This window comes from Equus quagga, chromosome 16, assembly GCF_021613505.1.
Source record: "Equus quagga isolate Etosha38 chromosome 16, UCLA_HA_Equagga_1.0, whole genome shotgun sequence".
Lineage (NCBI taxonomy): Eukaryota > Metazoa > Chordata > Mammalia > Perissodactyla > Equidae > Equus > Equus quagga.
The window spans coordinates 48,074,671-48,087,768 of record NC_060282.1 but is presented as its reverse complement, the minus strand read 5'-3'; the positions used below and the strand labels follow the sequence as shown (position 1 = coordinate 48,087,768).

The 13,098-nt window shown below is 38.5% G+C and overlaps 1 protein-coding gene across 9 annotated transcripts in view; it reads right to left on the bottom strand.

The window, feature by feature from the left end:
- The window catches only part of SPIDR (scaffold protein involved in DNA repair), a 466,088-nt gene that overhangs the window by 50,361 nt on the left and 402,629 nt on the right, over positions 1-13,098 (bottom strand). The gene's annotated exons all lie outside the window — the stretch shown is intronic.

The window sequence follows — 13,098 nt, the reverse complement described above, 5'->3', positions numbered from 1 at the left end:
ACACACACACACACACACACACACACACACACACACACACACACACAGGATGTTAGCTGCAGCATTGCTTTGAAGTGGCAAAAACTAGAAACAACCTGAATGTCTGTCAAGAGAGGGACATCCTTGTGAGATTATTAAGTGAAAAAAGGCAAATCGTATTTCTTTGTTTATGGATATATTTACATTCATGAAGAAAGGTGTGGAAGACTACACTCACTGGAATGAATACCCACTGGAAGGAGAGATTATTAAATTTCCTTTCCTCTTTATATTAATTATTTGAACAGCAACAACCAACAAAAGCAGTGGCTATATTGTTATTTCTTTTGCAGATAATATTAAAAGTCTTAGTTTGAGGCTTTTTACAAATGTGTGGTCCAGGTTCAAAGGCCTTCATGATGACCCACTCCATTGCTGATGATTCTAGGGAGAGAAGCAAATTCTCTTGCTTTTTTTCTTTAATGGTAATGAAAACTACCTTTTTTAAAATTCATAGCTTCATTAATAAGTATCTAAGTAAACAGAAAAAAAAATCCCTAATTAAACCTGGAGCATTCAGTGTAATTATTTTCTATGGATCTGTTACTCTTCCCAGTTACTCAAGACAATACTAGTATAGATAGCTTATTGCTGCTGTTTAACAAAAACAATGGAAAACACCAAAAATCTAAAGTAACGTCAACAGCACTGACAAGAAATAATCAGATTTCTGATTTGAGGACCAGGGGTTATAACTATAAAGCAAATGGGAAATTTATAGACATGAATTCCCCTAAAACTGGAAGTAATTAAATGTCAGCTATAGTATGAAGATGCAGACTTTACAATTTGATGGACCTGGCTCAAGGCCCAACTCACATACTTAGAAACAAACTACTTAATCTCAGTGAGCTTCAGCGTCTTTATTGAAAAACAGAATAACATTACATAATTTGCCAGCTAGTTGGAGGGTTAAATAAAAGACTGACTACAGTGATGTTGAATCTTTTTTTTTTCTTTCCACTTCCAGCATTCCCTATTAATAGACATTTTAATTAATAATTAATTAATAATTAATTAATCTATTTAATTAATAGATACTTTGCTGGCAAATTTATGAAGATTTAAGAGTATTCTATCCAAAATTAAAATCTACAAGATTCTCCAAACTTGGGGAGTTAATGAAAGCATATCTAAATTAAGCACTTGAATTTCAGATTTGAGATTAACAAAAGAATATTTCTACTCAGCTTCTAAATCATATTGTTACCCAGTGCCCCTGTGATAATAACTATCGCCACAGGCTATTAACCTGAGAGAGGGAGAAAAAAAATGTACTGATATGTGAAATGTTTATATGAGCAATTAATCCTCAATAATTATTTCAAACTGTGGTGTTGGAGCCCTAAGGAGCTGGGTGTGAGGCTCTGGTGGCCCTAACTCATCTCCCGCCCAGCTTTAAACAGAACAGTTCCACATGGATTTGTTTGAACACTGAGCTTCCTCTTTAGATTTCTATTAAAAACAAAAAGGTCAAAAGATTTAGAAATAGCGGCTTCCTACTAGTAAATAATTATGATTTTTGTGAGAAGGTCAGCAGGGAAGGAAGTATTGAGATTTCTAAGAGAAGGAATGAATGAAAAAGCAAAAAACCTGCCTATCCAGTGAGTTCTAGACTGAGTGGGCCGCAAGGTAAACTAACAAGTTAAATGACTAACCTGGAGGGATAGCAGGTAGTTGTTTTTATGTTCTTGTATCAGTGGATCTTCCTTCTGGTTTCTTTGATCCCTGTTTTAACTAAATCTCTCTGTACTGTTAATTCCACCGGCTTCGTTATCCATTCTTCCCCATTATCACCAGGTAATTGACCATGCCTAGCAATTCCAATTGGATTTATTTTCTTTCTTGGAAAAAGAAAATGGAACACTTACAACTCCTAATTATCATTCTTCTAAATTACTCTTGATTGTCTTTCTCTTTCCATTTTGTTTGTAAAAACAAGACAACAAAGTCTTAGATGGATACTGGCCAGATTTCCAGTTTTCAGGTAATTAGAAAAAAGAAAAAAAGTAGGAGGAAAAAGGGAAGAATCACTATTTATATGGTGTTTTATAGTGTGCAAAACACTTTTATGTATTATCTCATTAAATTATCGTAACAACCTTAGTAAGTGGATGCTATTTGTCCTAACTCATGGAACTGAGGATGGGATTAGTTTCAATCAACTGGCAAACATAAGAGCTAACATATAACTCAGACATATTAATTTCGAGGCCAGTGCTTTTAATCAGCACTGACTCCCAGCTGCCACTTCTCAGTGACCAGCGAGGCTCCTGGACGTTTTGGTTTTGCTATTTAACCAGCAGGTCCCCTTGCATAAGTGTGGTCCACAGAGTGAAAGAATTCTGAGTTAACCTGGTTCTACTTTGTCCCTTGCTTATGTGGGGGTAGCCAGTGGAGTGAAGGAGGAAAATTAATGCCATTTTTGAGATTACTACTAAAAAAATGTTTTATATGGCCAAGAAGTATTTGTGACAGTTTGTTTTGGTTCAGATTTCATAATTTATTAGGTTATTATTAACACTACGTTAACTGCTATGGAGGGCACAAAGAAAAATAACACTTGGCTCCTGAATGGCAGCCTATTTTTGGTCAAAAGATAATGGGAAAATAAATTTATGCATGGGAGAATGGCTCTTCCATGGATGTCTGCCTAGAAACTTGATGAAGCTACAAGTCACACCCTGAAAGCCTTCTAGGTGAAGCCTCCCTAATGACCCAAGCAGGTCAGGGGAATATCGACCCACTCCAGCAAAAATCTTATTATATTGTTATTGCTTGTTTTCAAACTGCTCCCCTGACAGAATGTAAATTCTCTGAGCACTGGAACTATGACTTCATCCATGTGTCCACACTAAGGTGCTGTGTTAATGAATGAATAAGGAAGAGAAAGAAACATATAAAACACTATAGTCAAAGCAGAACTTTTTTATCTAATTGACAACAATGTGAATCTATTTTTATTGAATAGTTTTTATAAACTATTAGGGCATTAATCTTGAAAATGGTTAATGTTTGGCCTACACAGTTCAAAGAGAATCTTTCAAGTGGTTTGTGGTTCTCATTTGTCCTCTTCCTGTGATCAAACTGGTGGATGTGCCAATCCTTTTTGTAATCTGTTGTTTTTTCTCTTTGTATACTTTAATCAATGTCTTGATTTTCATTATCACTTATAGTGAAAGCAGATTAGATAGAGTATATATAAAATAGTTTTCTTATCTTAAGGATAATTCATTGAAAGATAAAAGTGATGGCTGATTTAGAGGGGTGTCCATTTTAACAAGCAAATCTTTGTCCTAATTTCCCAAAAATAACCTTAATGGTTAGGGTTAAATAATTGGCATTTCTTTTCTGAAGCCCCTGTTACTTAGTTATCTCTTTCTGAGATATGTGAAATTATGCCCAGAAGTTCCATTTGAAACTATTTTCCAACTGGACTTATGAAACATTTGTAGCTATTTTCATAACTCAGTATAAGCATTTTTAGGCAATCAGTTCATTTTTACTTTTTCCTTTTTAAATACTGAGGTAAAAGTCACACAACATAAAATTAACTATTTTAATGTATACAACTGAGTGGCATTTTGTACATTCACAATGTTGTGCACTCATCACTTCTAACTAGTTCCAGAATATATTCATTACCCTCAAAGTAGACCCCCATATCCATTAGCAGTCACTCTTCATTCTCTCCTCCAACCCGGCACTGACAACCACTAGTCTGCTTTCTTTTTCTATGGATTTGCCTATTCTGGACATTTTATATAAACGGAATCATACACTATGTGAACTTTTGTGTCCCACTTCTTTCACTCAGCATTGTGTTTTCAAGATTCATCCATATTGTAGCATGTGTCAGTATTTCATCCTTTTAGTTAGTTCATTTTTGACTTACTAAAAACCATTATTGTTTGCCACTTCATTTCTTCTTTTGAATATCTGCCTTCCTTTACTTCTGATTCTATTTCTGTGTTTGCATAGGGGTGATGTTTTGGAGATGTCCAGTTTGGTTTAATTGCATCCTTTTGAATTTTAATATTGTCACTATGTCCTATATTCTTCTGGCCTGGGAATATAAATTCCTTTCTGTTTTTGTTTTTCTTAATTGACAATTAAGATTGAAGATTAACAATGAAGATTCATGACTATTTAGCTGCTGATAAAAATGAAGAAACTAAACCTTGGATGCATGATATTGCGCAGGCTACCTTATTTCTATACAACTCTTTCTTACCATAACAAAATGAGAAAATAGGTCTTTGTAAATTAAAGATTACCTTTTCAACTTTCCCCAGCTGTTCTCATTATTCTTATATAAAATGTATGGTATCTAAACTATTTTAGGGGCTGGTCCCATGGCCGAGTGGTTAAGTTCACACGCTCCGCTTTGGTGGCCCAGAGTTTCACTGCTTCGGATCCTAGGCGCGGACCTGGCATCACTCATCAAGCCATGCTGAGGAGGCATCCCATGTAGAACAACTAGAAGGACCCACAAGTAGAATATACAACTATGTACTGGGGGGGCTTTGGGGAGAAGAAGGAAAAAAAAAGATTGGCAACAGATGTTAGCTCAGGTGTCAATCTTTAAAAACAAAACACCAAATAAACTATTTTCAACAGATTAAGATTAACTTCTTAAGTATATAAAGATGTCTTTGTATCAGAATCAATTAATGAGATTAAAGCAAAGCAAAGAAATATGTAAGGGAGTGAATAAGCAGTTGAAGTCTTAGGGTTATAAATTCAAGTCATGATTTGTGTGACTTGGGATTAAGACCTCAGATTTCAAAAAATACCTTTCCCCTAAAATAAAAATAAAAGTCATGATCTCTATTAATCTTTGATTAGCATCACTAATAAAAATAATTGTCAGCTCACAGTAACAACAAAGACACTCAGAAATAAAGTGATTAAGCAAACAATAATTAGGAAAATAGACTTCATCTTCCTAAAATATAACTATTCTAAAGAAAAGTTTTGTAAAGTTTATGTATTTTACCTTCCAAAATACATTACATTAAAAAAGTTGCAATGTAGATGGTTAGAACCCGTTATTTGACAAGGGGACCTCATGAGGAGACACTTCAATCACATTTACTGTGCGTAACCAAAGATGTTGTTACACCCCTAGCAAACAGATGGCAAGCCTGCAAGTTTATCTGTAAGAAAATTATGTAAACAACAGGGTCAATGTTTCCTTTAAGATGTTCAAATGGAAAAAGTATATGTGTACAAAGCTAGAAATAAAAGCCCACTCTCCTAACCGTGAAAGGGAAAAGAATAACCTCAAATCTAAAGAGGCTTCAGGGTTATTCAGTCCAGTCCTTTCATTTTCAGAAAATCAGGGGTCAGATCTACTGGTATTGGTAGCAGAGCCAGAAGTACAGTCCAGGTCTCCCGACTTCAAGTTAAGACTTGCTCTACTCTATGTAGTGTCCCCTGGGTGCCTCAAATTAGAGAACACCATAGCAGCAAAATAGGGGAGTGTAGGAAGTATAGATACACAGAAATTCTGTAAGAAATAATGTCAAGAGAAAAATACATCAGAATATAGAAACAACACATACACAATATGGACCACCAAGAAAAGTCAATGCTCAAGTATTGATTATCAGAAGAGGGGATACAATCTTGAAAAGAGTTGCTTACTTCAACTTCTCCTATTGACTTTCACTGTTGTTTATGCTTCCCTGTATGATTGTTAAATACAGACCAAAAACAAAACAAAACACCAACTCACTCTTGAATGACAACAGAAAGACTTAATTTTGAATTAAAATACTAATGGTAAGAAACACTGGCAGAAAGAAAAAAAATAAGACCCATAGAGAACACACTAAACATACTTCTTAAATGGAGTAAGAGCTTGAATTAATAGCATGGTGTTCCTTTAGGGAGTGCTTCATTTTGCTTCTTTGAGCATTCTTGGTTTCAAGATTTAGTACATTCTCCTTCAGTGACATTTTATTCTCCTTCCAGCAACTTGGGTGAACCCACCAGGAACACTTTTTTTTTTCAGGAAGATTTGTCCTGAGCTAACTACTGCCAATCCTCCTCTTTTTGCTGAGGAAGACTGGCCCTGAGCTAACATTCATGCCCATCTTCCTCTACATTATACATGGAACGCCTACCACAGCATGGCTTTTTGCCAAGTGGTGCCATGTCTGCACTCAGGATCCGAACCGGAGAACCCTGGGCCACCGAGAAGCGGAACATGTGAACCTAACCACTGTGCCACTGGGCCGGCCCGCCAGGAACATCTTTATTTTTCAAAATCATGAAAGAATTCTTAAAAATGTCCCTTAAAGGAGGGTTTCCAATCGCAGCAATTAGCAAAGAGATTCCGGACCTCAAACTCCAAGGTGAGTATGTGGCTCTTTAAAAGGTACCCTTTTCAAAGAGGAAAAACCAAAGGAAGGAAATTACTACTGAAGTTTCCTACCCAAGGAGAGCTCTCATTACTACATATTTCCTATTAAAGGAGCATCTGAAATGATTCCTCAATAATATCCTAGATCGGTCAATTTGTGTTGAACAATTCCTAATGATTTTCTTCTACTGCACTTCTGTGCACTTTGGGTCACACTCAGCTAGAGGGAAGGTGAGGGTCCCCAGAGAAGACTGAATGCCCTGATGCCCACTGTGTGACCCTGGCTCAGTCACCCCCATCTCTGTTTCAGGCCCTCCGCTGTAAGATGGGGGTGAGAGCAGTCTTCTCCCTCACTGCCTCTTACGATGACTAAGAAGTAGAAGTAAATTAAAGTGCAATGGATGGAAAACTTTTTCTGTGAAAAATTAATAATGAATATTCACTCTCCCCATCCTTGATAAAGTTCTTTCATAATACAACCTCAGGTACGTCCCCTTAGACTTAGTGAGGAGAGCAACGGTCTGTGTCCAGAGGTGCAGAGAGAGCATGGTCCTCACCTGCACTTGTGCAGGTCTTGGGACCAATATGGTCTCAATCCTTCCTGCTCAATTCAACTCCAATAATTACCACTTATGCAGTACAAAAATACACATTCAGATCTTGTTGAGGAAAATTCTAAGATGAAGCCCAGCTAACAACTAATGTCCATTCCACAAATATTTATTTATGAGCCTATCATGTTTCAGGAATTCAGCTACGTAAAGGAAATACAATGGTGAGCAACAAACAGCGCCTGTTCTCACAGAGCCTAATGATTGGCAGGCCAGTCTGAAATACTGGCCACTGGGTATTCTAATTGAGGTGCAACAATGACCAACACAAGTTCTGTATGTCAATAAGTCAGTGTGAATCAGAGCTGGGCAATGGAACACATGGTGCAGGCCAGCGCGGGCGTCATCGCAAGGCTCCTCATACAAGTGTTGATATTTGCATATTACTACTAAAAAAAACGGACACATTCAAACTTATGCCTGTGATGTCACTTGCATTCACATTAAAATATACCTCTCTGGTGGGACACAGGTCAGCGGGAGTCTCATGCAGCTCAGCCTTGGGCATGGGCGCTGAAGTGAGCAGCACTATGGCCATTAGGTGCCCTGGTTGGGAAAGTAAGGAGGTGACCCAGCAGTATCTGCTGCAGGAGACAAAGGACACAGTGCTGGTAAAGATGCCAGGAGCCTTAATGAAGGGGCACCGTGAGACTGGCCTCTGAAGGAAAACGGGGGGCTTTTATATAAGGTCCAGGAGAAAAGCAAAATGTTCTAGGCCCAGGGAACGGCATCCTGAGTGGTGGGACTGAAGGCCACTGAGTGCAGCCGGCTGGGAATTGGGATAGGGGCTTCTAAGGGACTTTGACGTCCTGACAATGGGGTTTGTTTTTGAGCATGTTGACTAAGCTTGGCTTCTAGTATAAAATTTATTGGTACTTAATCTGTTACCTTGAAAACAAAAGCTGGCACTTAAACAACAGCTATTAATTGGACCATTCTTTGAAATGTACCCCCCTTCAAAGTGCCCACCCCCTTACCCTATCATTAAAGCTGGCCAGACAGCTGTCTCCTATCTCCACATCCTCGCCCAAGGGGGTGAATGGATGTTTAGACAATGGATCCCATCTTCCCATCCTTCCTCATTTTAATCCTTAGCCCTCGGCCTTTCCTCTTCCCTCTAGGATTCCTAAATCTTAACCCAGACCTCTGAGCCCCTCTCAAAGGTGGCTGCTATCAGCCCACAGCTCTCTGTATCAGGCACTTGCCAGTTGGTATCTTTCTGGGTCTCCTCCTGGCTCTCCTGCCGGTCCATGAGCTCTTGCTGGAAGTGGGCTATTTTATACATTTGGCACCTGCCACAGCTCCAAGGAGAGCTGTCTGTAGGTACCAGAAATTCAAAATCAGTTGGTAACTTTTCTTCTTCCTTCAATTGCTGCAGAAGTTTCCAAACTTGTAACCCTGTCCCAATCTCTCCCTGTATCTCAAATCTATTATAGGTACAACAGTAAAATAATCTTAACTCCATTTTCATTTTTATTACCTTTTCTTTTCTTCTCTCAAACACTCAGAGTTCCTAATATTCTCTTCCATCAATGCAAAATCCCTAATAACAAGATTTAAGGCTTAATCTAGCTGACTTTATACCTCAGTATATTCTGGTTTAGGGTGAATCCCCCAAATCTACCATAATAGCTCAGTGCCACAGAAGCTAGCCAGGGGCACAGCACAAAGAGGTGCTAAATGTTTACAGAATAAATGAGTGGATTTTTTTTCAATAAACCTTCTAACTTCCTCTTTTGCATATATCTTTCCTAATCCTACTTCCATGTCTTCACAGGTAACATCTTACCAACTTGAAGAGAACTTGTCTTTCTGCCAGATTAAGATGTTTAAGGCATTTGTTCTCACTCACTCCTTTCTTGAAACTTTTTGAGATTAGCCAGTAAAGATCTAGTCACTTAAAGCATCAACTGCTCCAATACTTGTGCTTGTTGAGTTTTCTGTTCAAAGGGATGCAATTCAAGGACAAAGATCGTGTCAATTGCTTCCTGGTCATTCTCAGCACCCACATAGAACCCTCTGTTCTATAGGGTTCACATAGAACCCTGTGTGAGTACTGACTGATAGCTCTTCAATAAAATCTTCTCCAGTATAGTACTCTTAAAGGGCCATTCCAGAGATCTAAATAAAATGGCACCTATAAATCAATAACACATTTTAGATACAGAAATAGGCGGGTTTTCCTTTAACAAGTTTGGACATAAATACTAGTAGGATTTTGAACCAAAAGAGGTTCCTCTCCTCTGCAAAAAATTTTGCTAGCTATGTTTTCCATACCTATAGAGTTAAGACATTTCAGGAATTTTTTTTTTCCCCTTCAGTATTGCCCTATCATATAAAAATAAAAGCATATAATAATCAGTAATAAAAACATAAAGTTCCTACACAGGATTATAAAGAAACTTTTCAGCTGTTTGACCTACTAACTGCTGCACAGGCCACTTGGGAGGACAAAGGTCAGGGGACACGCCTTAGGAACAGAAAGTCACTGGACAAATAACAGGGAGTGCTCTCAAGAGGAAGAAAGCACAGGCAGAGCTCCCCATTCTGCTTAGTGAGCATGCCACAGCTGTGCTGTTTTGAAAATGGTAGCTTTTTTCTTTAAATCCAGGCTATTTTTCTGACTCTACTTACTTTAATCAGTCGGTAGGGACATTCGACTCCAAAAATATGTTAGAGAAAGGCAAAAGATATGATGGTTGTTTTCTGCAAGCCTTCCTGAATAAGGCAAGTGGACAGACTGGTGCTCCCTCGACAGTGGTTCAACAGCAGGTCTGTCTAATGGGACAGCTCTGAGGTCATCAGTCCACTTCAAAGTGGTGGTAGGGAGCAGTAATTTTCTGTTGCTATAACCATGGACCAGATGAAATCTGGTAGCCAAGATCTAAAAGACTCTATGACTTAGAACAAACATACAACTATCTTCCAACTGGCAAACAAGTTATTTCCTGTATTAGGTATTGGAATTATATAATTATAATTAATCATTTTAGCTTGAATTTTGGGAAGTAAGTGTATTTTGTTAAGATGAGAAGAATATTTTGTTAACGTTTATGAGAGTTGCTATGAAACACAATAATTTGGGAAAAAAGAAAAAGACAGACAATTTGTGTTCACTGGGTCACGGATTGATGACTGACAATGGATGACATCACTAATAGGGAATTATAACATCTGACCTTCCAAAACTATTTAAGAATCTGCTTTGAAGAAATATAGCTTCCAAGAAAACAAAAAGACAATCTAAATATTTATTTAGATGATTGCGTGCCAAAGTAAAGTTAAATATGTAAGATAAAGAAATTAATCCCAAACTGAAAAAAAAGCATCAAATATTTAGTTGTCAACTTAAAAATGGAATGGGTTCCAAAAGTTTGTAAATGAATTATTTGGAATACTCAGAGCATTTCCCACGGAGAAAACATTTCCTATGGTAACACTGTAGATAGTAGTTAGGCTTTCAGTGTAAACCAGAAAAACCAGGTTAAATATTAGGTACACATATGGCTGTACAAAATAAAGGTAAAAGAATGTGAACTTCACAGAGCCAAAGATCCCTGGATTCCAGTCCTGGCTCTGTCATTCACCAGTAGCATTTCCACAGGAAGTTATATCCTGCAGTCTCCAGAAAGAAGTGCACCTCCTGGAGAGGCCTCCCTCTGGCCTGTAGCACACCACGAACCCTGACAGCTGGAGCAGCGCTGCTTCCCTGTGATGCAGGAGACTTTCCTGTGATGGGGAGCGCACTCCTACCCTGGCGTGCTCAGGTGGAAGGCTCACGTGTGGAGTTCGTGTCAAGGAAGATTACCTCCTAAATGGCCCTGATGGAGTTATATTGCTGGCAGGTCAACGTCAGGGCAGCGGTATAATTTACTGTAACTACATTTAGTCTTTTCAGAGGATTGCGATTCTGAAACTGAGGACTAAAATGAGGTTCAGCCTTAATGAGGATAATGTTCATATGACCCTTTCCAAATATCTTGGCACCTCACTCATCTATAAGGCAATGCCATTATAATACAGCCACCTTTTTTTTTGAGGAAGATTAGCCCTGAGCTAACTACTGCCAATCCTCCTCTTTTTGCTGAGGAAGACTGGCCTTGAGCTAACATCCATGCCCATCTTCCTCTACTTTATACATGGGACGCCTACCACAGCACGGCTTTTGCCAAGCAGTGCCATGTCCGCACCCGGGATCTGAACCGGCGAACCCCAGGCTGCTGAGAAACGGAACATGCAAACTTAACCACTGTGCCACTGGGCCAGCCCCACAGTCACCTTTTTATAAACAAAAGGAAGCATTTGTTACAAGATAAAGCTACATGGATCAATAAAATGTTCTTGTGTCTACCCAAGACATACAGGGGATCTGTCTACGAACTATGTGTTTTTCAGGAAAACAAAGAGCTGAGTGTGCAGTTCAGTTGGGCAGAACCATCACTCACCTGCCCAGTGCCATATGAAAGGTAGATGAGACAGAGTTGAGGCTCATGGGAAAGCTGACTGCTTATGGAGGTCAGTCAGGAAAAATGCTTTGTAAATGCTCACAATTTAGAATGACTATAACTACAATGGTCATTATACTAACTACTGGAGGATGCTACCAATACCTGTGCTTCGAAGTCAGAATAGTACATACTCATCATAAGTTTTTTTTTCCCTTAGATATTGTTATAAGCTCAGATGTTACCATAATTAAACAAAACACTAATATCAAGAGAGTTAAAATAACACTACTTGAGGAAATAGAAGTTACAATAAGATTGAGAAAATCCCAAATTCACTGTTTACACTAGTTCTCTATATGACTGGACAGTTCCATTAAGAATATTTCTTCTTTTTCCCAACTTATAGATTAAGATGACTACTGGAGATGTAACAGCCACAGTTTGGGCCAGATATATGTACCATTCCACCTCTGCCTATACAAAACAACATTTTAGGGTGAGATATTGAATAAATAAATGGCAAGCAATACGATAAATTGGAGTATTTGAGGAAGCCATTTGGTGTAAAACTAATTCAGCCTGACCTTGTTTTTCCAAAAGGGCCTGACATGGCCATTGAGCATGCATTGTATATCTGTTTTAAGCATTTGCTATGTCTCAAAGGCAAGAACAAATGTCCTTGAGATAAAGATGCAACTTCCCCTACAGTGACATTTCCTTAAGGACAAGCATCTCTCCCTAGGCTAGGAATTGATTACTGGGCTCACTCTGTGACCACTTGGCTTGAGACAACAGACCTGCTACCTGCTGTGTCCATTGAGACAGCGGATCTGCTACCTGTTGGGTGAACTGCTATGCTGGCTAGGCAATCTCATGATTGTTGTAAAAGGCACATTCAATCATATGTGATACATGCTCTCTGACAGTATATAACCACTGTGTACATCCCACTTCTTTGGTGCCCTTCCGTCGTTGGGGGAGGAAGGCCCCAGGCTAAGTCCTCAGATCTGCCTCATAATAAACTCACCTCAATTTTGATTTATAGATTGGTTATGAATTATTTGCATTGACAGTATCATGCAACTTGATAGAGAATAAAGCTTTTTTACTAGAAAGCGAAAAGATGTGACAACTTAAGAGTTTTGCTTAAAGCTTACAAAATGCCTTTTCATGATATGATATTTTTTACATAAACTGACATACAAAGTTGCCTCATTCTTATAGTTAGGAAAAATCTTTAGAATTAAAACACACATAACATTTTTATCTTCTTAATTTTAATAAAATTATGAATCACTAAACCTGCATAATTGTTTTGTTGTCAATTATAATTCTTCCCCCAGAGGTACTTTATGGGCTCCACTCAACCCCTGACTTTGTTTTACAGGTAAACTCTAGGATTCTAGTTTATTGTCTTTAAAAAATAAAATTAGAGGGGCTGGTCTGATGGCGTAGTGCTTAAGTTTGTGTACTCCACTTCGGCAGCCCAGGGTTTGCGGGTTCAGATCTTGGGTGTGAACCTACACACTGCTCATCAAGCCATGCTGTGGCGGCAGCCCACATACAAAATAGAGGAAGACTGGCACAGATGTTAGCTCAGGGCCAATCTTCCTTAAGCAACAAGAGGAAG